Source organism: Pseudopodoces humilis, chromosome 17, assembly GCF_049639895.1.
Source record: "Pseudopodoces humilis isolate 2021_Gansu_Grassland_sample_001 chromosome 17, ASM4963989v1, whole genome shotgun sequence".
In the NCBI taxonomy this organism is placed as follows: domain Eukaryota; kingdom Metazoa; phylum Chordata; class Aves; order Passeriformes; family Paridae; genus Pseudopodoces; species Pseudopodoces humilis.
The window spans coordinates 7,547,570-7,574,858 of NC_142216.1; the positions used below are offsets into that span (position 1 = coordinate 7,547,570).

General features: G+C 45.7%; 1 protein-coding gene across 3 annotated transcripts in view; it reads left to right on the top strand.

The window, feature by feature from the left end:
• Nucleotides 1-325: 325 nt before the first annotated feature.
• The window catches only part of RASGEF1C (RasGEF domain family member 1C), a 64,653-nt gene continuing 37,689 nt past the window's right edge, over nt 326-27,289 (top strand). The window contains exon 1 of one of the 3 annotated variants that reach the window (XM_088063557.1): nt 326-452. The gene's annotated coding sequence lies outside the window, so the exon portion shown is untranslated. Of the gene's footprint in view, nt 453-2,396; nt 2,518-27,289 lie in introns of those variants that run through there. The other 2 variants (XM_005523539.3, XM_088063558.1) reach the window with 2 other exon arrangements.

The window sequence follows — 27,289 nt, forward strand, 5'->3', positions numbered from 1 at the left end:
TTACACACAGGCGCTTCCAGCCGTTCCTCGCCCCCCGTTCCGCGCACGGTCGCCGCCAGCCCCGCTCCGGCGGCTGCGCCACCCCGGGGCCGCGCCCGGCTCCGGCTCCGGCTCCGGTTCCGCGCCGCCCCTCGCCCCGGGCGGCTGCACCTGCCCCCGCGGCCGGGCCCCCCCTCGCCCGCCGGGAGCGGAGCCCATCCGAGCCCATCCCATCCCATCCCATCCCAGCGCGGCGGGCAGGCGGCGCTCTGCGGCCGGGCTGTGCTGGGGTCTGGGGCGGCGCGCTCCGCTCTTCCTCCTCCTCCTCATCCTCCTCATCCTCCTCCTCCGCGGCGGCGGCGGCGCCGGGCAGATGCGGCGGATCGCGGGGCGGCTGTGGCCCGCAGCGGGCTCCCGTCCCCCCGCCGGCCCCATGGGCGGCAGCGGGGGCAGCAGCAGCCGCGAGTAGCTCGGTGAGTGCCGGTCCCGTCCCCTCCGCCGCGCCCTGCCCGCACCGCGCTGCCGCAGCCCCGGGCGGCGCTCCTCTGCCGCGCTCCTCCGTCTCCTTCTCTCCGACGAAAAATCACCCCCGACCCGGCCCCCCACGCGTGCCGGCGGCGGGGCCCCGGCTGGCGGCGGGCTGCGGTGACCGGCTCTGGCACCTGCTCCCTGCGGCGGCTCCGGCTCCCCCCGGGGCTGCGGGAGCGCCGCCGCCGCCCGCTGCTCCCTCCCGCCGGGACGGGCTCGGGGAGCGCTCCCCGCTGTGCCGCGCCAGCGTCCTGTCCTGCCGTCCTCTCTGCCGGGAGTCCCGGGCTGGGATTGCACCTGAGCTCCCGAACGTTTGTTTCAGGGTAGGAATTTACCAATATAAATTTTGGAGTTATTTTGCTTCAGTTAAATTTGATTTAAATTGACACAGCGGTTGTGAGATGAAAATGTCAGTTTCAGGATTGTTTTCTTTACCTCGCATTTAAAGATCTCTACCTTTATATTCGGTAATGATTTCTTTTCGTAAAATAATTTTGTTGTGTTTTAACTCCTGGAGTTTAATAGTCCTCCAAGACAGTCAGGCTTGTTAGAAGCTGAAATTATCAGCTCCAAGGCGCAGATAGTGTCCTTGGTCGTAACAGGTGCAGCGTGCATACTGTTATGAACAATGAAATGGTTTCAGCCTGGTTTCATTCAGGTTTATTTGTATGCTCTGCATTTCTGTGACTCTGGAAAAATTGTCATGCTGTGTTATGTCAAAGATGCGCTTACGGCGTGAGCGTGTCCACAGTACCCAATTAGCAGGACAGGGGAGCAGCTGCACAGCCCTCCTCAGCCCGTGGTGCCTTTAATACCCAGGGCATAGCCTTGGGTGTTTTGGTGGCTGTTTGAGGACCCACACTGGGCACTGCTCCCTCTGGCACAGCATAAAACACTGGGAGATGAGGAGGAAAACGAGAAGTGCAGAGGAGGAACCATTTATATTTTGATTGTATTTTCTAGACTTGATGGTTTCTGTCCATGTGTTGAGTTGGGTGATGATGGCACATCCTATGATGTTACTGAAACCTGAAATACTGATATTTGTATTCAACAGGAGAAATTTCCTGGGCATGTATTTTCCAGATAAAAAGATTGTTTAGTAGCTTCCTGGGCTCCTTATTTAAGGCAAACACCCAGAGTGATACCACAGCTGGGAATTAGCTTAATGGGAGTCACTAAGGAGTTAGAGCTGTAGATTAGGAGGAAATTAGACTGGAATTTAATTATTGTTTCTCAAGTCAGTGTAGCTGAAAAGGTGTATTCCAGCAGTTGTTGCCGTGGGACTCCTGTGCTCTGTGGTGCAGCCAGTGGCACCTGGTGCCTGGAGGTGTGTCTGCCCTCCTGAGCACTGAAAGATGTCCCTTGCTGGTGCTGTTCTCCAGGACTCTTTCAATCTTCCTGTTCAGTTAGGGATGGGAGAAGGAGTGGGCTGCCTTTGAGGGATGGGGAGGATGACAGGGTAAAGGAGTGAGGAGGGGAAGTGCATTTCTTTGTTACTCTGGCTCTTTGTGCACTTCAGCGAAGAAGTGGTAGAGCAAAGGAAGAGTCAAGGCTCTAGCAAGGGGAAAGTGCCTGGTAATGAAGTCCTGGGTGATATTAATGGGGGCACCAGAGATGAGTAAGTGGTCTGAGCTTGTGAGAGATGCCCCACACTGCACAGGCTTGGAGTTATGCCTTGTAGCTTATCCCATCATAGGAGACAGTGCTTCTTCCTCCAGGAAATTGGTGAAGGAAAGTCATGGAGATGTCCTATGGGGCTTTCAGTCCTCTTCAAAGGGTTTCCCCAGTGGTGGGGTCTGCCAGGTCATGCTGATAAGCTGCAACAGCAGTGAACTTTGCATTGTTTTGTAGTGTCTGCAAATCTTGGGACAGCAAAGTGTCTTGCAAAGAAGGTGGAGAAATACAACCAGGACTCCTTGTGGTGTTTTAACTTCCCTTGGACTTCTTACAGCCTCACCCAGCATTGTTATTTCATCCCTCGTGCTTCTTGGTTTAAGGCAGGTGAAGGTAGGAATATGTTCTGCCTCCTTTGAGTCAGGGCATTTTGTGTAGTTCTAATTCAGCCAAACAAGGAAGATAAACACCTTGTTAACCCTTTGTAAGGTGTGACTAGTACAGCTCCCTCTGGTTTATTAAGGTGCACTGTTAAAATACAACGTGCTTCTCAAAAAGCCATTACTTAAGAATGGCTCTTAAGAATTATTTAAGAATGGTTCTTTTATACCATCAAGTCAATTTCATCCAATGATGTTTAGTTGAAAATATTTATAGCATTTTTAAATTAAATTTGAGGACAGTAATCTTAAAGGATTCTTTAAAAATCTTTAGAAAAATTTTGCAGTCTTATTTAACTTCTCGGACAATTTATGCTGGTGAGAGTGATTTGTGCTTTTCATGTTGCTGGCAAAACATGATGTTGCTGTGAGTAAGCTGGATAATGTTTACAGGTCTGCTACAGCAATGAGGCTCTGCATAGTGGCCCTTTGGTTGCCTGAGGCTTTTCTTGCTATACATGCTTGTTTAACAGGGTTTTGAAAATCATCTCTGGAAGCCAGCTCTATGTTTATGCTGCAGATGTTTGTCTGGCCAGGGCTGTGTCCATGCTGCAGCTGTGGCTGTAGCTGGAAGTGCTCTGCAGGAGTGTCTGACTGCATGGAGCTGGCTACATCCTAACGCTGCAGGTCCCTGCTCGTGCTCTGCTGCTCCCACCTGCATCAGAGGAGCTGTGTCCTCACTCCACAGAGCTGATCCAGCTGCAGGAAAGGGCTCAGGGTGATCTGGCTCAAGGTGGGCAAGATGCAAGAGCAGAGACTGCTGGACACTCTGGCCAGCTGATTTAGCAGACTGGTAGCCCCAAGCCATTAGCTAGCCCGGGAGTTGAGCAGGATGTAAATTGAGTTAGATGTTTCGGATAGTGAGGATGAGAGAGCAGCATGTGCTGAAAATGAACGAGGCTTTAAGGGGGTTCCATTCCTTTTGCTCAGTATTGTTCCTTTCTGATGCAGTTATAAGATGCTTTCTAGGTGCTGCTGGAGGGATATGGAATTTGTGAGGACTGGGTAGCAGCGCCTGTCCTCTGAGGAAAGCCTCTTCTCTCACAGTAAACAGTTAATAAATGATTGCATTCATTTGCAACTATAAATTCCTAGTCAGAAGTTCAAATTTGTGTGGTGAATTTCTTAATAAACTTTGTTTATTCTGTTTTCTGATTTCCTTGCTCGATGACTGCTCTGCCTGTGTAAGAATAGTAGGTCACATGGTCTGGGGTGTTTCTGTCAAATATCATCATGCTTGTTATTTTAGAAAGGTTTTGTCTAAGCAACCTCACTCTGGACACTTTTCCCACCTGCAGGTTTCCTGAGAGATGCGGAAGCTTAGCAGGTGTGTAGTGAAGGCTTTTCCTTTGCTGGCCAAATGTTTGCTCATGTCCTAAATATAACTTCTGGGAATTTGTGTTTGTTTTGGATCTGGGGAGCACTTTTCTCTTTTACTCTCTTTATAGATTCAGAGAATTTAAGCATATGATTAACATTAAACATGTGAATATTCTCCGTGGACTCATTTTTTGGATCAAAGGCAGAGTGCTCGGTCTGTTGAGAGGATGGAGCCCACAACCACTAACTGCAGGGAGCTGATCGGCTGCTATGCTTGTCTAAAAGAAGTATATGATATGAATGCTTTGGATTTATGTCTGTCTGTGCCCCAAATCCCTCTGCTAACTGCTGTCTTGATGTTGCTTATCTACAAAGTGCTTACAAGCATTAACAAACCTTTGTGATCTGCTGAGACATGTTGTTATCCCCCTTTTCCATAAGGGGATGCTGAGAGAGTTTGGTGATCTCCTGAGACCACTGTGGGTTATGGACAAAGCTGGGCATTGAACATGGGGCTGTGAATTCCCAGCCCAGTAAGGGAGCAGGAAGGGGCAGCAGCACAGCTCTCCAGCACTACTGGGTTCAACACTGCCATCTCTCACACTGTCAGAATGCTTCCCAGATTTCCATCCTGACACAGAAGCTTCTCATATCATCTGCTGGATCAGGCTGCAATGCAAAATGCAGCCTGTCTGCAGCAGTGAGCAGTGGCCTGTTAAGGGAAGGAATCTGAGAGTGAATTGTGTGTCCGTGTTGGCTCTCAGCCTTGCTGGATGCTACAGGCAGAGCTGATACGTCAAGATTCCTCTAATCTGAGCTTAGAGAAAAGGGAATTTTTCAATCTTCTCTAAGTACAGTGATTCTTCATTTCTTGCTGATATAAAAATACTCAGAGTGCCTCTACCAAGCAGGGAGCCTGCGTCCGTGCATATAAATAGAGACACGCTAGGTGTGTGTGCCTATGAGCTGGCAAATGAATCAGTTTCCAAATCTGAAGTTGGCGTGGTGTCACTTTTGGCTCTGAGGTGATTGTTTTTCTTCTTCCTGGTTTTATTGTGTTTCACTTGCTTAAATTAGAAGAATTTCTTGAAAGAGAATGGGAAAACTTCAAACATGGAAGGACATGCTTTGCACTGGTCTCACTGTGCTTGTCCAGAGGTGAGAGGCCAGTGCCTGCCTCCCTCCCTTGCCCCTGGTCCATAAGACCCTCCTGAACCACTGCAGGATTCCAGGACATTGGGAAGCTGTGGTGGCCAGGCAGGCTTGTACTGGGTCCAGTAATAAAGCTTTGCTGTGACAAAGGCAAGGTTCTGTGCTTTTTGAATTTTTGGTTTAGGAAATGCGATTCATCAAAATCCAGTGTTCTGTAATATAAGGCTGGTGACAAATTTGCACCAATTCTCAAGTTTTTCCACAAGACAGCCATCTGCTGTACCTGCACACACAAACCTGTGAGGGACAGACAAGCCCTAATTGAGAATTTACTACCTTTATGTGCTGGGTGAATTAACCATTCTGAGATTTTGCATGTATATAATGGCATCCTTTCTTCGTTCCTTTTATCCTCTGTAGAGAACCTGTGTTCTTGTGAACTAATGTTCCCTTCCATAAATGACCCAATCAGCCTTCATCACTTCTTGTTAGATCAGAAACTTATTAGTTAATAGCAGTTCTGTTCTTCCTTTTAGCCCCTTCTATAGCTAAGCTCATGGCATTTACAGACAGACTTGTTAGTCATTAATATTCTTTGTATTCTTCATCTTTGGCTTCAGAAGAGAAGGCCTTTCATCTTTTGCCTTGCTTTGTTTTTTAGAAGAAGCCAAGTTTGACTGGAGGAAAAAAGAAACCAAAAAACCATTTCTCTACTGCTTTCTTACAAGCTTCCAAGCAGTCTCCCCTGCTGACTTTGTACTTTCGCAGTAGACAAACATTGACTTTGTTTTCACAGAATATAGCTGATTTTTTTTTTTCTTCTAGTTTGCCTTTTTGGTTATGCCTCAGTATCTTGACAGGACAGGATTAATTAGTCAATGACTGCGTATTTTGCTGAAATTCTCATTCTTTATTCAATTTTTCCATCAGGTTTATCGTACCTGAAGTCAAGTTGGTGTAGAGATAACATAAGCATGTGTCTAAATTTAGCAAAATTGTGAAGGGTTTTCCTGGTTTGGAGACTAAAAGATTACTGAGATTGATCTGTGGGTTCTTGTTCTTTTCTATAAAAGAAACCCAAATGCCGATACTCAGGAATGTGTTTTAAGTCTGTACACTGGGGGTGACAAGTGCGTGGGCAGGTAGGACAGAAAATCGTGTTTCTCAGACTGGCAAGGCTTTGTTAGCATCACTAAATTCTCACTGCTTGTAAGTGGTCAAATCCTTTGCTAATCTGCAGTGCTAACTAAAAGGAAAACACAGAGAACAGCATTTGTTGTCTGTGATCACATGAAATCTCACACCTCATTTCTGAAGAGCAGGATCAAAAGATAAAAAACTTGGTGCCTGAGTTGTGTGTTTTGTTCCTGAGATTTGTTAAATGCTTTTTTGAGAGTGCCAGTAGTTCATATCCATTCTGCTCAGGTTTCCTCACTCCTAGCTCTGATGCCGTGCACATCACAGTGTGATCATTAAGTGTGATTGCTGCATTTTTGACCTATTTAAAAGTGTCTGGCTGTGAAATTCCAAAGATTCTAATTTAAGCTATAAAACAGATTATTAATGTGCCGCCGCTTACACATTTCATGGCTCATTTCCTGATTACAGCAGTTTTGAACGTGTATGTGTAGGCTGTTCCAATGCATGTGTATAAACATCCTGCACCGTGCTCAGCCTGGTCACCTGGCTCAGGGATCATGTTCCACGTACCTTCCACAGCTTAAAAACAAATAGAAGAGAAAGCCACAAGTGAAGGAAGTTGGGATGTTCCACATCAGCGCGGTCAAAAGGCCCAATGCTTTCTGCAGGCCTGGAACTCAGGACAGGCTGTAGGAATGGGAATTGTGCACAGGTATGGAAGCTGGGCAAGGAATGTCTTCAGACAGTCTCCTGCTGTGCCCTGTGGACTGGAGAAGGTGCACTCTGAAAGCTTTAGAGATCCATGGCTGTCCCTGGATTGCTGCCAGGAGACTTCAGCTCTACTGAAACTGGAACACAGACAAGATGCTGAGTGTAGTCAGTGGATCTGCAGAGAGAAAAGATGACTGTTGAGATCTTCAGTCTTTTCCATTGCTTCATTCAAATCTGTCAGCTTTTTCATGGAACCGAAACTCTGCAGAGCCTCCTTATCTGTGTGCACAGAAAGAGTTTGAGGTTCTGGTTACATGGGTCACTTATGGTTCAGCCATTAGGATAAGCCAGCATGGAATAATTCACCAGGGTTACAGGTGCAACTGCAAACAGTGGGTCCAACAGAGAAATTCAGGTAGAAAGATCAAGAGCAGGTGAAAGTGGTGTAGAAAATACGCTGTGAGGCACTTCCATGCATTACATTGAGTCTTCTCTTGGTGAGGACATAAGAAAAGCTTGTCTTGCTGTGTTTCACAGGATTATTTATGTGCTGAACACTGCACCTGGAGATTTCTCCCTGAGCTGGGAACACGTGTGAAGCTCAGTTTGTGACTGGCTGAGTTTGGTGCTTTGTTCCAGAGGGGCTGAACCTGGTCCTACATGAGCTGCCAGATCATCTGTGTGAGATTAGCAGTGATTTTATACAAGTTTGGGATGCAGGATGAAAGCAAGGTCTGGAGCAGGTGTGATGCTCTGTATCAGGGGTGGGATTTGTGCTTCTGCTCCTGGCATGTACTCACACTAAACAGCAGTTCAGTGCATATTGCTTCAGAGCTTCATGAAGGCAGAATTGCTGCCCTTTGTTACTCAGTTGCTAGAACTGATTCGGATCCTTTGGATCCTTCTGTCTTTCTCCCAGCTGGAAGGTTGGTAGTGAGGCTGACTGAGCCCTGGTGGAAAGTATCATTGCATAGTGTACACAGCTGGGAGAGCATCAGCTTGTCGTTTGCAGTTGTCTTATTTCTTAATGTGGTGTAGTAAATTATAAATGTACACAAACACCTACGGAGTGTTTCATTCATGAGCTGCCAGACTGCACTGTGCTTTTTGAAAGTACTGGTTTGGGGGTTGTTTTTGTTTTGTGAGATAATTTCATTATCTGATACCAGGCATTTTCTAAAAGTAAATCGATCACATGAGGACTCTGTATCCATTAGTGATTCTGCTAATAAAAATTTGGGGGTTTTTTGATTCCATAAAAGACCTTCTGTACCGCAGCCTTTTTATGCTTTATGACAGTTATTAGCTGTTATTAGGTCATTTTAGGAAGGTCATTATTTACTAATAGGTGTGCTGTGGGGCTTGGAAGCATATGCCACAACATCCTGTAGACCAAGTAAAGTATTTGAAAGTATCAATTGCTAGGAAAATGTGCAGGAGGGTTGTACAAACAGGGCTGTTTTTGGGGAGTTCCTCTCGTGGCATTACTCACATGCCTCTCTTCTGGGCTGCAGCAGTGCTAACAGCAATCCCATTTGTGTATTAAAGCAAGGATCTTCTGAAGTGGAACCACAAATGACAGCAGAATTATGATTAAAGGGCAGTCAGTACTGATGGCAAGCCCAACATAACATACAAGCCTGGCTGCGGTTAGGAGAATGTGCCCATCTAATAAGCAGCTTAACTTGGTGTATTACTGCGAAATAGAAAGAACCATGGAATATGTGATGTGAATAGTAGGCTGGATTTCCCTGTCACTTCCTATTTATGTTCCTGGAGCTGCCCTGGCTTCTCCAGGGTTACTTCTGAATTGCACCCAAGGGAATGAGAAGTGGATTTCCACTTCTCAACACCTTTCTTTTTAATCTGAAAACTATACTAGAATTTCTTTGGTTTAGCCCTAGATTTGAAGTTTTCCTATCAGATAAAATGTGTCCTAAGTGTCTTAGCAGTGAGACTAATTGGTCCAAATGTTTTATTTTTCCAGTTCAGTTGCTGATACAACTTCATCCAACTCTATTGAAGAAAATGGGCGTTGTTCCCTTTTCACTAATAACAGTTGAACTGGGCCATTAAAGGCCAGTTCCAGGAGACATATTAGCAAATACTAAGGCTTGATCCACAGCACTGTGCAGTCAATAAATTAGCAATTGCTATCTACACAATAGCAGGTCTAGCAGGGTTTGAGTGTCTTTGAGATTGAGAGCCCTCATCTTGAGTATTGCTTAAGTTTCCTGAAATCAGTTAAATTGAGATAAAGCCAGTGACTTCTTCACGTCTCTTGGAGTTACTCAAGATTTATGTTCCTCACTGAGAATAGACTGTGCTCTGCTCTGCTTATTCCCTTGACCTGTAAAGAGCCTGCTGAATATTTGTATTCTAAAGGTGTTCAACCAGCCACAGAAACGGTGTTTACAAATTGCTTTTAATCACTTTCTAATAGTTTCTGTTACAGATATTCAAGTTTTACTTTTTGTAGCCTTTTACACGTGTGAAGCTTCATTTTAAGATTGTTGTGTCTCCCTTCCCTCCCGTCAGGATTCTTCTTTACAACCAGGTCTCGGGGGTGTGTTGAGGAAAGAAAAGCCTGTGTTGGTACCAGGCTGTGTGTTTGGGTGTTTCAGCACAGACCACAAGAAACCGGTGCTTCATCAAGAAACCATCTTGGTGTTTTGACAAGCCCCATTGAAAAGCTCTTACGGCAAGTGATTTTTATGAGCACGTGGGGAGAGGAATGTGCAAAGTGCTTGGGATAGTAGGGGCTGCACAAAGCGTGACAACTGCTTTGTGTAAGACGATCTGTGTTGGGAGGAACAAATGGTGCATTGAGATGACAAATGGAGCGGCAGAGGTGCAGCTGGGCTGTTCCATAGCGGGGCAGCTCATGGGAGGAGTTTGTAGTCGATATAAACAATTTCCTATTAACTTTGAGCTTTCTGATGAATTGATGATATAATTCTCATTAATTTAATTAAATCAGATTCCAGGGCCTTGATTTGCAGAGTTTTCTGCTAGTAGTTTTATAACTAGGTGAACAAATAAATGCCCTTTATTTTCTTGCTTGCTGGGTGGGGTGCCTGGTGATAATTATTGCATTTATCAAAGCGTCCTTCCATGTCGGAGACAGGCTGGTTTCCACTTGTGATGGACAGAAACAGGGACAGTGAGATTCTGGGACTGCTGTGTGACGGGTCAGAGCACAGGAGTTCAGTGCTGGAACACTAAAAGCCAAACTGGTCCCATCTCTTATCCTTTGGGTCACACTGAGCCTTTGCCCTTCCTCGGGAGGGCGAACAAATACCCCAAACCAGGCACTGCTCCCCGCCCCAGGGCGTCACTGCTGCCACCGCTTGAGCTTTGGGTACCATCCCAGCTTGGCATCTCACCTGGTGAGACACCGTGATGGTGTCAGATTGCTCTCACTGGTTTTGGTTTCTCTCACATGAGTTTGAATGTGTGTTGGCTTTTGTCAGGACATCAGGAAGGAATTAAAGCTGCGTTCTACTTAATTGTTCCTGAACAGTTAAATCATGACAAAACTGCTCCACCCCAACTAGTAAAATACCACTTAAGAAGACTTAATTAGAGTCAATATCTGAATTTTATTTTTATCTATCTTTTTATTTCTACTAATTACTGTGCTGACTAACAAGTTTAATAAGACCAGCTTGTAAGATGAATGACAGTAAAAACATGGGAAGAAGAGAATGCTTGAGTTTTTTCCTGTAGCAGGACTGGAGGAATTTGTACCCATGGGTTAGATTTGCAAATCCTCCAGCCCTCCCCTATTGGTATTTTTTTTCCTAAAAACAAAGATGCTGTCAGCACAAGTCACCATGTCTCAGAGAAGGTCATTTACCTTTCATAAAAAATAATAAAGACCTGTATAAATACTCCCCATGTGCTGCTGCTGGATTGTATTAGTGAAATATGTCCGTGTTCGTGGCATGTGCAGCCCCATGTTTCACGGCACCACTTGAAAAATGAAAGACATTCATGTGAGTCATTTGGAAGACAGTGACAAACCTATTTGGCAAAGCAGTGTCCTGAAGAGAGCGTTTCCAGGCTCCCAGCAGAGGCAGACGTGTGTGACCAGGCATCACCAGTGCTGGGGGAGCTTCAGCCCAGTTGCTGCCGGAAGGATGGATGGATGGCTGTGGGGCTTTCCAGATTGCTGGGTTTTCCCACTGTGACCTGTGGGACCAAGTGCTTACAGGCACCAAGCAGATAGCCATGAAGATCTTTTCTGCATGGCTTCCAGAAATTTGAAAGCGGGGCGGTTGTTTTTGTTTTGGTATTTTTTTGACAGCTAATGTGCTGTTGGGTCTCTACTATACCTTGGCATTTCTTAGCCATGTCTTTACTGAGCTTCTTGGATAATCTGTGTGTTGCCAAGACATGCTGCAGAGCTCAGCAGACACAGCAGAATCCAAGGCTGTGGTTGACCTCTAAAGCAACGTGGCCTTCCACCTGCCAATGCAGGCTGGAGCAGGTTGGAGCCCTGTACATCTGGTGTCCCGTACTGCTGGGTGCAGATGTTTGCATTGGTGACCAGAGGTGTCTTCAGGGAAAGCTGTTCCCAGCTTGGGAGCTCAGGGATGAGCTGGGTTTGGATTTGGGCAGCCAAGGAGAAGGTTACCCCAGCCACCCTTCCTGCGGAAGCTGTTATGCTCTGCCTTCCCCATCCAATGCAGCAGGGACAACTGATAGTAAAGAGCAAGCAAGAAGCAGCTTTTGCCTGCATCTTTTTATGATTTTATCTAGTCCCTGAGCCTTCACTGTATTATCTCCTTAAATCTCTGTGCCTGACACTTTTGCTTTAGCACAGTTGAATGTATTACTGTCCTGGGTTGTAAAAGAAAAGCGTGTGCGTGCAAGCTCCCATAGGCTTCCTGGGAGGGTTTGGAGTAAATCTCCCAATGTGCAGCTGCCCGCTCCAATTCTCCCTTTTCATGTAGCTCTTTTTTAAGCAGTGAACTATTGCGAGGATAAGTTGCCATATGCAAATTTTAGATTAAACCTTTTGTGTTTCCAGCATTTTCTGTTTGAATTGCTTAAGGGGCGGTTGCAGGTTCCCAGCTTTGGGCTCTGGCTGTGCAAATGCCCCAGCTGACGGCTGGCAGTGTTGCTGCATTCGAGGCTCAGCATTCCTGGGACAGCGAGGGACAGGACTGATAAAACCTGTGGGTGGGTGATTTGTACTGCAGGCAGCAGCAGCACAAAGTGGGGGCTCTTTTGGTTAATGAATATTGAACTTCTCCTGTCTAACAGCAAGTTGTGTCCTGCTCTGCAAATGAGCATCTTTGCAAGAGACTGAGCTGCAGGCGAGGGGGCAGCTTGGGAATTCATTAATTCCTGTCTGGGTGATGAGTGTGCTCCAAACAGGGCTCTGCTGGTCACCCAACAGTTGGTGCCATGCAAAATGACTTTTTATTTTTTCAGTTGTTCAGTTCTAATTATTTTCCTCTCAAAAATCTTTACTCAGGGTTGATGCTTTTCTCTGGATGCTTTTCTCTAGCTGCCCACATTGCATTTTCTACATGACAATGTCCTCAAAGAATTGATGTAATAAATTTGTGCACTCGACAGTCCCTACATTCAGCTGTTCGTGGCAGGAGTTCCAAAGGGCAAATGCATCTCAGAAGCACTGTGACTGTTGCATGAAATGGTAATTGTAATGCATGGAAGATCAGCTGCTGATTTATTTTTATTAGTGCAGAAGAAAATTACTATGATGTTTCAAGTAGGGTGTAAAATAATATCTTTAATCTCATTCCAGGAGGAATATTAACTTCACATTTTGTATTTCTTTTCTTTCCCAAACCACTGAAAAATGCTTAGTATGTGACTTGAGTGTCTGTTCTATCATGTTTATGTAGGAAGGTTTCTCCTTTTTTTTTCATGCTCATAATAGGAAAAGTGTATTTTGATTTGTTGTGTTTCAGGTAGTATAGAAGTTCCTCTTCCTTTGATCAGAAAAGTCTCAATTTTTAAGCAGAAATGTGCATTTATCCTCATAGACAAAAGTGGATTAGGGAATACTTTTCCAAACAGGTCCCTGCAGGTGAACTTCAATTTAAAATCCACCCAGAATCAAACACTTGCTATCAGCAGGAATACCTGGGCAGCCACAGCTTGTGGAAGGGACAGTTTCTTCTCTTGGTTTCCTACAGATGAGAACCACTTTGTTCCTGGAGATATACAAGTAGTTCCTTGGAAGGCTGACTGTAAATTGAGGTTCTGAGCAATGTCTGTGTGCTTGAGCCTCCACTTCTGGAGTTTCCCCAGCTGTCTTGGCACGAGCTGCAGGGAGGATAAGGCCTTTGCAGACTTCAGCTGTGTCCTGTGTGTGACAGGTTAACCTGCTGCCCACGTCCATGCCTTGGGGTGGTTGGCAGTGTGAAACCAGCTCTGGAAATGGAAAGCAGTGTTCCTTCCTGCTGCCACTGCAGGGTTGGCACGTTATGCGAGGTGAGGGGCACGATGTGTCCCAGCTGCTCTAGCACCCCTGCGTGCTGTGTACAGCCCAGGTCGTTCTGTGAGTGTTGACTGATGGCACTGGCCATGCCAAACATCCCTGAAGAAAGAGTGATGATTCTGCTGGTGTGACTCAGCACTCCTGCTCTGAACAGAGCAGGGTAAGCAGAGTTGTGAATAGATAAGGGTTTTCATCCCTAGATAATTTAACAAAAACATGGTTATGGGCAAGCCAGGACATCATACCTGCATGTGAGGATATGCAGAATGTGTATTTCTATCACATTGTCCTGTCTCTGAGTGCTGTTGTAAGAGCATTAGATAGCAGTGGTGTTTCAGGGGGGTTAATTGCTAGTCTAAATAGCATTGTGGGGAAAATTGTAAAAGGCCTTGAAGAGAATATTAAAGGATTCAAGTATTGCTTAAAGTATTAACAGAAGATGAACATGTAGGTGTGTGCATGCATGTGTGTAATTGACAAAGCAATGCCTTTGAATTGGAAATCATTGGTACAGAAATACAGTTAAGGGTTTAGAGTGGACTTAGTTCAAACAGCCATAGGGAGAAGTCAGCAGTAAAAAGATGTATGGCAAGGCATTCACTACTTCATCAAGATATTGATTATACAGAAGGTGGAGTGTGTGCAGAGATGGAAGGGAAAGGAAAATGTATTTTTGGGAAATGGGAAAAATCACTGAAAGTGCTGTAGGATATTCTTAATGCTTCTTTCTAAAAGTCTGGAGAGGATCCTTTTGAGTTTTGCTCTATGTTCCAGAAGTTGAAGACTGTCCTCTATCTGGGGGAAGCTTTGAACAGGTGAAGAAGTCAGTGTGGTCTAAGACTCCACAGGTATAAGAGAAGGAAAGTAATGATATGAAAATATTTATAATGACAAGAATTGTACACTGCTGAAGTCACACTTCTGCTGTGAATAATTTTCCATAATGAAAGTCAAGAGTTGGGCATCCTGGTGAGTTGACATTGGCTGTTTGCAGTGAGAGTGCTCAGATCCTGAGGTGGCCAGGTTGGTGCTTATTATTCCATAGAACAACTCAAATAGTCTTTCTCTATCAGTCTGCTAAGGGTTATGATTAGCTAGCCTGGGAAGTGATCACCTCCCCAGGAGTTTTGTGGTCAAGATGTTTATCCCAAATGCCTTACTTGCCTTGGAGCCCTCTGTGTGCAGTGCTGGTGAGCATCCCCTCATCTGGGCTGAGCACTTGGTGGAGGTAAAGCTTTTTATAGGCAAACTTCTGGGAGGAATTTGGAGGAGGTGGCTTTGGGAGTGTTACAGGTTGAGCTGGGCAGAGACCTGATAACCCACTCTGCTCTTGTGCCTGGTCTGTCTGCTGTTGACCTTGTTAGGGATGCCCCTGCCCATTCTCAGCAGGTTTAGGGTGTCTGTAGGGCTGTGATGGAAAGCTGCCACATCTGTGTGCTCCAGACTGAAGTGGGAGCAGGGGTCCATTACTGTCTCCACCACTTCTGTTTGCTCAAGGTGTGCACTCACCCACTTGTTGGTGCCCAAGGCCACTGGGGATTTCAGTACAGTGCTAAGGATGCTGAGCCTGTCTGCCCATACCCTACACAGTGCACAAACACTGTGAACTCCATCTGAACCAGCTCACACTGTGGCTCACTGTTCACATGAAATTCACAGTGGCCCCCAGGTACTGACTGTGTGAGAGATGTGATATCTGTGCAGTGCAGGCTATGGAGCAGTTCACTGCTTTATACTGCAGAGCATAAACCTGCCCCAAGAGCCTTCTGGTCACAGGAGGCAGCTCATCCTTTTCTCCTGAGCTTTTGTATAACCAATAGGCTGAGCTACTGTGGGGGTTTTTTACTACTAAGTGCTAAATCTTTGAATGTACCAGCTCCTGTAGGAGGTACTGGTATTTTAAAAGTTTGCTTGGTTTCCGCTTGCAAATACACTGCTTGTATTCCTGGATGAAGATATTCTTGGAATACTTTAGTGTGAACCCTCCAGTGGGCAATCTTTTATTCCAGAATAATGGGCCTTTGTCCAATTTAACATAATGTACTTTGGAAGTGGAAGCCTGTAGTTTGTGGCGCAGGAAATGCACTCATTTACCAAATCTCATTAATTAACTGGCACCTATTTAATGGAAGTCTCTTCTCTCCTGTGGTGTTTAAAACCTCATCTATCATAAAAAGTAGCTCTTTAGTTTTTTAGAATTCATCTTTGATTTTACAAATGATTCATTCTGCATATGAGAAGTAATGTTTCTGCTGTTTCTTGTTACGAAAAAGGGACTTCAGCTTTGAGAATTAAGCTGCTCAGAGTTGTGTGGCAGCTCTGTGCTTGCTGCCAGAAGCTGGGACTGTGCTCAGGACACTGCGTCTCTGCCGTTCGACATAATATTCTACGTGATGAAAAACTAAAGTAGCTATTTTTTTCTTCTATGTGTAGCCCTCACCACTTCTGAAAGGTACAAGATTAATCTTCTGGCTGCCAATCTACAGAGCTTTGCCCACAGCAGAGACATCCAGCAGCGCCTGCACTGCACCAACTGTGTCAGACAGACCTCGTCGCCTCTCCTCAGCGGGCGCTGTGGAAATAACCGTGCAGACGTTTCTCCTCAGCCACCTCGTCTTTGCTCCTTCCCCTGCTTCACTTTGTCATTTTCAGGTCACTTCCCTTGCCTTTGTCAGCATGTTTAGCACTGCTCGGGGTAGGCGCTGCCCTCAGGAGCACTGTCATGCATACTAAATCCACATCTGGGGCCAGGCGTGGAGTGGCCCATCCACTCAGGAGTGAGATACAGCCAGAGGGAAGAACAGGCAAGCTGTTGATCTCCTGGAGGTCACACACAGGCACCTTCTCCTGTCCTCCCAGAGCCAGGGTGGCCCTTGTGTGGGGGGTGCACTGCTCCTGCCACCCCTGGCTGCTCTGACCTATCTTCAGCAGTGCCTGAACCAGTCTATTTCAGTAATGCAATAATTCACATTGAGCTTAATCAATGAGCCACAGAGCAATCTACTCTGGTGGCTCCAATCAGTGGAATTAGTCAGAAGGATCAAAATGAGCTGCTCTTTCTGAAAATGAAGCTGTCATTCACACAGAAATGAATTTGAGGGAACCCTGCTCTTTATGCAGGCAGGGCATGCTGTGACCCAGAGTTCATGGAACTCCTTTTCTTGCTGTAGTGTAGGAGTAGGGGTCTGTTTATGGGAGGATGAGGATCCCAAAGCAAAAGGGCCAGGGTGATAACCTTACTGAGAGAATATGAATAAAGGGCTGGAGAGAATCCTGCACTTTCCTGTGTCCCTGCCAGCAGCACCAGTGCAGTGGATAAAAGATAGTTTCAGTGGGGCCCAGCTGAGTGTCTCGAGGGCAGTGTGGCACAGCCCAGACTGTGATCACCATCTGAGGGGGAAATATGTGCAGCTGTCCAGCTGTGAGCTGCTGTGTCTGGTACCTGCTGGCATGAGCCTGCTGTCCCCATGCAAATGTTCCTTACACCTTCAGCACCAATGCCTGAACACACAGCCTGTGGGCAGCTCCTCCTGCCTCCCTCACATGTGCTCGTCCTTCCAAATTACAAGGATCCATGGAGGGTTTCAGGGGGTGGGGAGGGATTTTGTGTGAAAGCTGGCACTCCTGTGTGCTTGGCAGGACTTGGTCCAGGCTCACAGCTGTACGAGGGGAGGCCAAATGTGCACCCCTGTGTGAGCGTGCCTCGGCACAGCTGTGGGGAGGAATCCCACGGATTGTCAGCCCCGTGCTGTGATTTTTATGTGCACATCTCTGCCTGCACTGTTCATGTCTTACTCTGCAAACCTGCCTGTGTCTGCTGGCTAGACCCAAATCCCACAGCACTGTCTCCTCCCCCACATGTGCTGGATGCCACTTGCTCACTGAGAGCGTGGCTTGAAGGTTTTACCCTGCCCATGAACTGATGCCAAAAGGGAGTCTCTTTCCTCTTTTGGAGCTGTTAATCTCCTCCCTCTCCCTTGTCTCAGGTTTGCAGATTGTGGGACAGACAGGAGCAGGCTCCCTGGGCTCATTCTGTGGGTTATGTTCACTTTTGATAAGGGGCAGGGCAGTCCTTGGAGGGGTTCTTACCTCTGAGTGCTTTCATTTTCTGCTGGATCAGCAGATTTAACAGCCTCATCACACTTTCTTCCAGTTGCTGTCTGTTGCAAGGAAAGCAACTGGCAGCAGTGGGAGAGCAGGATGTCTCCTTCACTCTCTGCATGGTCACACCACATTATGTTTAGCATCCAAATGCTGTCTTGCTTCTTACCTTGGATGTGACTGCAAGTGGAAACTGCTGAGCTTTTATATGATTATTTTTGAGTTCTGAGTATCAAAATGCAGCCACAAATAGCTCTTTTTGGCTCTATAAAGCTAAGATGTTAGGTACATGTAGTGATTATTTGCTGTCAGACTCTTAATCTGTCTGGGGTAAGTGAGAAGCTGATGGTGAGATCCAAATACTTCCTCACTTTTAGAGATCTCAGTTCCCAAGTTGGAGATTCGCCCCAAATGTTCCTGGTGATCCTTCTCAAAATGCCTCATCCCAAAGGGCCTAACACTTCCTGCCCATCTTTGGTCCCCTTCAGCTCAAGTTCTTGAGTTCAGTTCCTGTCCCTGTTCATCCCATGCTGTCCTGCAGAGGAAAGGGGGACACAAATCTGAAGGCATTTTGAATTGCCAGAGCCATCTGCATCTTTGTTATTTGAAATACACAAGCTACAAATGGGGAGGAGGGTTTGATCTACACTACATTACTGTTAATTTAATGTACTTGTTTGGGTCTTTGGACAGTTGTACTTTATTTGTAATCTTCTCAATAGATGTTTATGTGAAACAGAAAACCTAGTCCAGGATTCCTGCTGCTCAGTAAAAATAAAGGCATAATTGAAAAACATTGGATCCAGTTTTTCAACTTAATTCAGATTCCTGAGTAGGGAACCCAAAATGTGGATGAGAAAGCCAAAGTGCATAAGTAACCAATGTGTCCAAGACACCAGAGTGTCTCTGAGCACGTCTCTGGCATTGCCGTTCCTCTTGATTTGTAGGAGTAAGCGTAGTAATTGTGATACGTGTTGGCAATGGTAACTTCTCGTGGCTCTCTGCAGACTTTAGGCATCAGTTCAGCAAAACACAGAACCATCTGAGCAGCTCCATCACTGCTGGATGGGACATTTATATGTTTACTAAAGTCTGAGCACATGAGTAGCTTTGTTGGCTGTTGAATTTTGAAGAACATATTTAAATGATTTACTGACCTGGGGCCTATATGCAGATGTGAATATTAAAAATTAAAATTAAAGCATCCAGTCCAGATTGTGAATCTGAAATACATCTTTTAAAGGCAGTCTTGAGGATTTAAGCAAACATTTTCCATTAAGTTTAATGGAAGATACATGCCTTAACTCCTGTAGACTGCTTTGAAAAGAATCAAGTGTTCCAGTGTGAAGCCCTAAATGCTGGATGTCTTTGCATTGCAGGTATGTTTTCAGCTCTGAGGATCTTGTAACATCTCCTGGTCACTGTTTTCTGACAGGATTCTCACTGTCCTTGTCACACTGTGTTGCCAGCCCCTGCAATTTTATCTTTAGCTTCATGGTACTTAGTTAGTTTTATCTTAAATAACAATTCCTCATCCTGATTGGTTCAGTTTCAGTTTCTAGCCTCATTTCTACTTAGCATGTGTTGCAGGGGGAGATGAACATTTGCAGCCTTTAAATTCCTGAGGGAAGCACTTGAAACACTTGACAGCATTAACCATAAGCACTCTTACGGTTAGGGAATGGGAATTTGATAGACTTGTGCATGTGTTTTTAAATCTTGAGGCTTTAGCATCAGTCTCCTGACCTGTTGCATTGCTGAGGGAGCATATGGTGCCAACCTGGCACATGCAGCCTCACAACCTCCCACGGCGGCATCATCAGCCAGACACGTGCATGGGGACACTGGGTCTGTCCTGCTGTGTTTTCAGCATGAACCTCAGCTGGATGACTCTCCTACCTGTCTTTCTGGAGAGCACTCACAGTTGTCCCAGCTTCTCACATTTTTCAATGCTCTGCCTTCTTTATAGTGGTGCTCCAGGGATTCCAGATTGGTGCAGCAAGTGTAATTTCTGTGTGCTATTTGTAGAGCTGCTTTGGTTTTTTGGAGGTAAAACTGTTTTCCTTCAACTCTGCCTTTTGTTCATAGGCACGGTGCTTGAGGCAGAGCGTTTCATTAAAGATTTATGTAAAGCAGGGGCTGGTCTCTGAAGCAGGAGGATAAAGCTGTGCTTCAGAATGCTAATGCAGAGCTGGAGCAGTTTGAGACGTGGATAATGCAGCACCGGCTGGCACGAGCTGATGTCTCATCCAGGAGAGCGAAACTTGCACCATGTTGGGCTTTTCCACCCTGTAACTTGGAGGATCGTTCCCGTTTCAGTGTAGGTGAGGAAACAGAAACATACCGCAGGCAGGCCCTACCAGGAGCCCTGGGAGTGCATGGGCTGGGAGGAATGAGCAGGGTTTGGCTCCAGAGCTGGGGTGGCAGCAGCCACTGCACTGAGCTCCGTTTGTTGGAAGGAAACCACAGCCATGTGATTTTGTTCTCTCTGCCCAATCCTCCCTTTTCCAGCTGGCATGAGCAGGATGTGGAGGTGAAGCTCAGCTTATGCTTCCTTCACTGAAATATCTCTGATAACTTCTTCAGTGGCTGAAATGTTTGGAGAGTGGCCTTTCTTCTGTCCCTGGTTCCCCAGTGCTGTCCTGGTAGAGAATCCAGGGAGTCTGTCAAATATTGAGACACTTGAGAAAATGTACAGGTGCACCAGAAGCACTGGTGTGAGTGTCTTCACTGAGTACCTGGCAGCTGCTGCAGTGCTGCTGGAAACCTGCCTTGTGGGAGAGAACATGTGTTCCTACAGAGCTGGGAGCAGGGACTGTCCCAGCCCCAGCAGCTTGTGCAGAGCCAAGCAGCCTCTGTCTGACAGCACTAACCAGATATCTCAGAGCATATGGGGCTTCCCCTGGGCTCCACTGCTGTGAGTTCCTGTGCACAGCTCTTTTTCAGAACGGTGCTGTTTACTGTTCATGGCAGGTGCAGCTCCTGTTCCCCACTTTGCAGGCAGAGCTCCTTCCTGTCAGGAGACACCCAGAGCTCCCAGGGACTTGCCAGCCTTCAGCCATGCATTAATGTATTGCTGAGCTGTTTCTTTGGGTGTACAGGCACAACAGGAAATGGGGCTTGTATTCATGGAAATGTAATTATGTATGTTGTGTAAACTTAACCAGTAAAAGTAATTCTGGAACTCATAACAGGGCAAGATTTGAATACTTATTAAGCAAAACAATGGCAATTGCTGTGTAGGTTGGAATAAACATCTTTATCCAATAGGAAAGGCTGTGTTGTCCCATCCTCCTTTATAGCCCTGGCAGCTGGAAATGACCATCCTGTAGGTCTGTTGTAGGAGGCTTTGGCAAATGTGGTTCTGGATTGTCTCTGCTGCGTGGAGGTCCTGCAAGTTACTGGATGAAAAACTGGAACAAGCTTGCCTGCACAGGCGGTGCCCTTCCAGCTAATCTCCTGAAGATAGGATCTATATATCCCTTTGAAGTCTTTTATGGAGAGCCATGATAATGTGGAAATCTCTTGGACAGTCTCCTTCTGCCAGCAGCTCCAGCCAGGCTCACATGCCAGTGAATGTGTGAGAAGCAAATGCTGCTGCAGGACTCTGGGCATGCAGAGGGTGATGGTGATGAACAGCCTTGTCAAGGGATGAACAGGGTAGGGTTTGACTTGAATCTCAGCAGAGCAGCATTAAGGGCTCAAGAGTGAAACAGCTCTAAGTTGGAGAGCCCAAAGGTGTGGCTGCAGACGGTCTTTGTGGTGTGAGCTCCCAGCTTACATCAGCTGCATGGAACAGTTGCACTGCCTGTCACTGATGGCAGACCCAGGACTGATCGGTTTCACTAATTCCACCATGTACCTGAATTAATACAGCAGAATGCCACGCTCTCATTTGCAGTTCGTTTTGAGGTAAGGCTGTCACAAATCAGAAAGTCCAGTCCCAGTCCTCTTCACATCAATCATCTGCATGGAGGACACCAGCCAAGTGTGTATTTTAACAAGAACATCCCCTAGAGAAACACCTGGTGGTTTTTGCTCTGCATTTGCCAGAGGCAGGTAATGCCAGGTGATAGCTTTTTTAAGGGAAAGTTCTCAGAAACTGGAGTTATTCTGGTTCAAATCAACTTGGTTGCACTGCCAATAGAGCTATAGATAAAGACTGGCCAATATTGTTAATCCTAAGCAAGGGATTGTTTTCCAGTTCTCTTAAACTGTGGAATATGAATTTAAAAAATCCCCAGTTCTATTGCTCTTTCTCAATTTTTGGCAGTGCCTGTGGTGTAGGACAGCTAAATGTCACCTGGCTTACCTGTTGTGTCTTCAGCAATGAATGCAGGCAGCCATCAGCTTCCAGTGGCTTTCAGCATCTCTGCAAACAAGCACTGGAAATGGCTTTGCTGATGTATGGACCATGTTGGATCTAGAAATAACAGGCTGCCAGTGTCAAGTTGTTGTTTCCCAGCAGCTTTGGAGGACAGGGTATACTTGAAATAAATCTATCAGGTAGAATTTCAAACTGGCTAGGGCTGTAAGTAACAGTTTATTGAGCTTATTTATGATGTGGCACCTAGGAAATGAAATGGGGAAATGTCAAGTGCTTTCAACACCAGCCAGCACAGTTTAATGCCCCTTCCCCCTTGCTTGGAAGCTCTGTCTTGGCTTCATGCCGGAATCATATTATTGTAATAAAACACATTCACATTCTAGGTGGTAAATGGAATTTACCCAATGATTAAAACTAGAAATAAAACAAATGCATTCATCATCTTCATTCCCAGCATAGCTGACATTCTTACCACTATATATGGTATAAAAATGTGCACCTTGGGCTTTTTAGCTGTTCATGGTGTAATGACCAAATCCATCTGTGAGAGTCTTGGGAATTGAAGCTGAAGCAAAGCCACACAAAAGCTGAGCAGTTCCCATAAAGGATGTTTCCACAGCCTCTTCTCCTGAATTTGGACTTCAGCCTGGGCTGAAGCCCATCTTCTTTCCAGACTGCTGGTTGTTACCATTGTACAAAGACAGACCAGCCTCAAGTTCCTCAGCTGAGTAACCATCTGTCTGCTCTCCCACACAGACACCTGAAGATGAGATAATGCTGAGAAGAAAACAAATAAGTTGAATAATTTTAAAACCTCAAATGCATCCTTCTGCAATCCTTAAAATTTCAAATGTATTTTTTTTTAATGTGTTAATAGGATAGATATATTCTTAGAGGTTAAATTTGCTTGTTACATTAGAATTATGCATTCAATTTGATAGAGTTGTTTCATAATTGTGCAAAAGGTCTGTGCTAATGCACAAATGAGTTGGATTCAGTCCTGAGGAGCAGCAGCCCTTCTGCAAACCTGGGGCCTGGGAAGAGTGACGTGAGCCCTGCAGTCTGCTTTGCAAGTTATGTCTCTTTGTGCAGTCTTACTGAGTAAAGCCTTAGTAAGCAGTCAAATAATCCAGTACAAGCAGCACAACTGAGCACAGCAATTTCTTTTCAGAGGAGTGCTTGCTAATATTAGGATAAACTTACACAAAATAGAAAAATTAAAGACAACTTTGAAATGAATCCTGAAATGCAGCTAGGGGGATCTTGGATTAAAAACCTCTTGTGTGCTGCTTTATGAACAAACAACTTCATCCATGATAGATTGTGAGCCCTGAGCGTACATAACAAGGCAATTAAGAGAAAGCACAGTCAATGGAATAATATTGCATTATCTTTTTGTTTCATGTAAGTCCTGTATCTCCTTTCCACTGCCAGTTTGCTGTAAATTGCACCTTGTCATTAATAGGATTATTGATAACTCTGCCAAACAGGGCTTCTGCAGAATTGTGTTTGCTAAAACACCTCCTTCACCATTTAAAAGTGTTACTAATATGCTTTAAACATAAATCTTGTACCGTTAATACTCTAGGTTACAGCCAGCAGCAAGTAGAGCTCTGTGGATCATTAAAGCTGGAAGACAGGGGTGCACTCCTGCTGTGGGATGCGGTGTGTCCAGCTGGTGGAATTTTCTTTAAATCTCTAAGTGCTTAAAAGTGAGTTTGCCCTTCCCCCATGGGGCAAATTCAGGGGTGAATTCCATGCTTTATAAATTGTCTTGTGCCACAATCAAATGTTCACCAGACAAGTGCTATTTTCCTTTCCTTTTACCCTCTCCTGCAGCTTCCTTGGAGACGGCAGCTGTGGTGCAGGTGGCCTCAGGCTGTGCTGCTGGTGTTGGCTCTGTGGGTGGCTTGTGCTGGCCATGGCCACAGGGACATGGTGATACACAGGTTCAAAGTCTGATGGCCTCTGGGTCAGCTGAAGGACGTGGGTTCATGTCCAGCAGCACAGAGCTCTTCATCTCCTGCCAGCAAGGCTATGAGCAGTGGGGCTGCACATCACACACTGTCACTCTGCTTGGACCCAGGGTGGATGACTACAGGGCATGGGCTCACTTGGGGATAAAAGACAGAATTGTGACTGAAACTTTCTCCAAATCACTTTTCTTTGCAGAGTAGCATCACATCTCTGCAGCTTGGGTCTGGGTTTCAGCCAGCCTCTTCTGCTCTTTGTCATCCTGTGCTGGTGTGCCATCGTGGCACCTGTAGTGTGGCTGTGCAGGGAAAAGGGCTGGAGGCTCTGGGTCTCCTCTGCCTTTCGACAGCTCCCCAAATCCTCCCCCACAATGTGGTCCCACAGGTGCTGAGTGGGATTCCAGAGCAGGGCTGGTAAGCAAAGGTGCCATTGCCCATTGCTCCAGTTTATTAGGAAGAATTATGTTGCAGGAGTATCCTGGACTACTTTGCTCCTGCTGGGAAGTGCTTTATTACTGACAAGTCTGAAAGCTGCAGAGGATTTGTAGTAAGGAAAATAAATTACTCTCCCACCTCTGGTGAGAGCCAGAGATCATCTGTCACTACTTTTGGTGTCCCACCTCCAGCTTCAGTCCAGGTTGTTGTCTGGACCATGAGCTCATTCAGGTGATTGTTGCTGCACCCAGTGTGCTCTGTCTCTGTGTAGTATTCTCTAGTGCACAGTCCAGCTCAGACTGAAATAACACAAATGGATTTAATTGTTATTCGATGGAGCTGTGTGGTATCAATCTGACATTGTAACAAGACACACAAACAGATGTGCTGTGATACCATCCTGATGTTTTCAGCACAGTGACCAAATTCAGGCCAAGCAAAGATGGTGCAGAGCAATTCCTTGAGATTTTCATTACCAAGGTGGTGGTGTTCAGATCTGGTTGAAGTCCATGGCCTGCAAGGAGTTGGAGCAGTGACTGCTAAGTGCTCCTGTGGTCCCTTCTCTAGCTCGTGTAAAGCAGCGATTGAGGGCTCCTGCTCAGTCATTTAGAAGATGGTTGTTCTCTCAAAGCAGCAGTTTGTCAGACTGTAATTTTAAAATTACATTGTGTTTTTCTAGGACTTGGCAGAACTTCTCAAAGACTTTTAAAATAATACTCCAGAAAAGCTCATTCCTGGTGCAATTAAAAGAAAGGAGGAGGAAGAGTGGTTTGAAATGAACTGTTTGTTTGGGAGCTGGGTTTTTGTTTTGGTTTTTTTCTAAGAGAATGAATGGTGCCTGAAACTCTTGCTTTTGAAGATGTATTCCCACGCTGAGTCACATGCCAGGGTTCCTGCAGAACAGCCTGGCTGGTGTTTTAGAGGTCGATATTTGTTGACTATTTCAGTGATGTTGCTGGTGCACAGCAATGGTGTCTCGCAGAGGAGGGCTGCAGGCATGCCCTGAGATAAATTTATTCAAAAGGTAGGCATTGCCTCTTGGCTGCTTTAATTTTCCTCCTGCCAGGTTCACTGTGCTGCTGTGATTGCAGCACACACCAGGCTGGAGTTGCCATCTTTCACTGGGTGACAAGGACAAACATTTCTGCCTTCAGAGAGACTGAAGGTTTCTCTATTGTGTGTCATCGTGTCTGGGGAGCATGTAACTGCATGTCACCTGTGACAAACGCAGCATTAGAAATAAGTCTGCTGTGGGTTAAGAGCCTCAATCTGGAGGTTACGTGGCTGTTATGCTACTAAATGTCACTTTAACTTACAGAGTCTCACTCCAGCCTTATTTCTCAGTGCTTTGGTTGGTGAGCGTGTGGTTTTGTTGCTGCTCCTCATGAGGTGCATAACTCAGTGTGAGTAAAGACACCCATCTAAAACCATCATGTACAGCTACATTAAGCCCCATTAGTTAAGAGTCAGACTGGTTACAAATGAGGGTAAAACGGCCATTTCATTGCCATATCTGTCTCTTCTCTGTGTGCATGTTTAATTCTTTGAACAAAGGGTGGGGAACTAGGAGACACCTCTGTGATACGTTTGGTGCCATTTTGAGCCAGCCCAAGTCTGGGACAGCAATCTTATTTTCATCATTTCTGTGAGTCATCACAAAAAGTGCCAGCTCAGGTTTGATTGCTGAGATTGCATTGTTGCTGAAGTGTGAGACGTGGAGTAGAAGGAACACAGCGTGGTATTTAGCTGCAAGACTGAGCTCAAGATGCTGACAATTTGAAAAAGCTCGATTTTGACTCCGTATGCCAAACAAATTTACTGTCGGAAGAGCACGTTGGCCACACGATGGTGTCATTTTCATAGAGTCACTTTACAGATGGTGCCCACAGCTCAGCAGAAGGCTTGGTCTGAATACAAAGACCTCTTCCAGGGGTCTTCTAAGTCTCCTGGTTGGAAGAAAGCCAGTACTGATGTGATACTGAAATGCAGGTAGTGAAACTACTCATCCAGTAAAATTCCTGCCTGAACTCACTTGCAAATCAAAAGTGTCGTTGAACTGACAGGAGAAGGTGAAAATTATCAAAGATCTGGAGATGTGAGAGAGAAGAAAAAGAATGTGAGGATTCTACAGAGGATGGAGGCATGGTGCTGGACCAAACTCTTTCTTTGTGGAAGGATCATTTGGAACTTGGAAGCTCCTGGAGGCTTTTGTAGAAATGAGTGTTGGATAATGATGGACTGAGCTCCAGAATAACCTCTTGGCTCTGGCTTCTCATGGTGTGTGGTGTGGCAGTGAAGCAGAATGAAGAGCTGGTGTAACATGAGAAGCTTTAAAAGCAGAGGATTTGGGAATTTTGAAATTGAGTTCTCACAGAGAAGTCACTCAGCTGGCAGCATGGACTACAGTCCTGAGAAATTGTACCATACGGTGGATTGTACCATATGTGAGATGGAACTATTTTTGCCCCCAGGTAATTGTGGTAGCCATCTAACTGCTCACTATGTTAATACAAATTTTAAACAAGAAAGCAATTATATATTTATGAATGGTAGGCACACACTAAAAAATGCCCTGGACAATCAAGAAGAATGTTGGTCATTAGCGTGGTAAAAGATGTATAATAGGCTAAATCACTTAATTTCCCACACATTTCCGGATTTGGCCAGTGGGAAAGATTTCACTGAAACGATCACAAAACAGACTGAGATAATCTTGGCCAATATCCTCCTTTTTGACAAAACAGATTCTAATAATAAAATCCTGCATTTGATCACTTAGTCCAGTGAAAGGCTTTTCGTGGTCCTTCCTTTTCATCGTGTTTAATAGGCTGCAGCACCACTGCCAACCAGTCCAGAGCAGGAAGGGAAGGAGAGCTTTGTGCTGGCCTTGGCAGGAAGGTCAGGGCACAGATCTGGCCAAAGTGCCAGTGGCATTTACAGGGACCAGCTGGGGGCTTTATTGAATGTGTGGGATTGAAGTGAATGGGAGCGTTGGTGTGAAGGGGAGGATCTTCACAGATACCTCTATTTAGAAGATAGTTCTTGAACAAAATGCTTGTTACAGTATGGAGGCCATTCAGATGTGGGT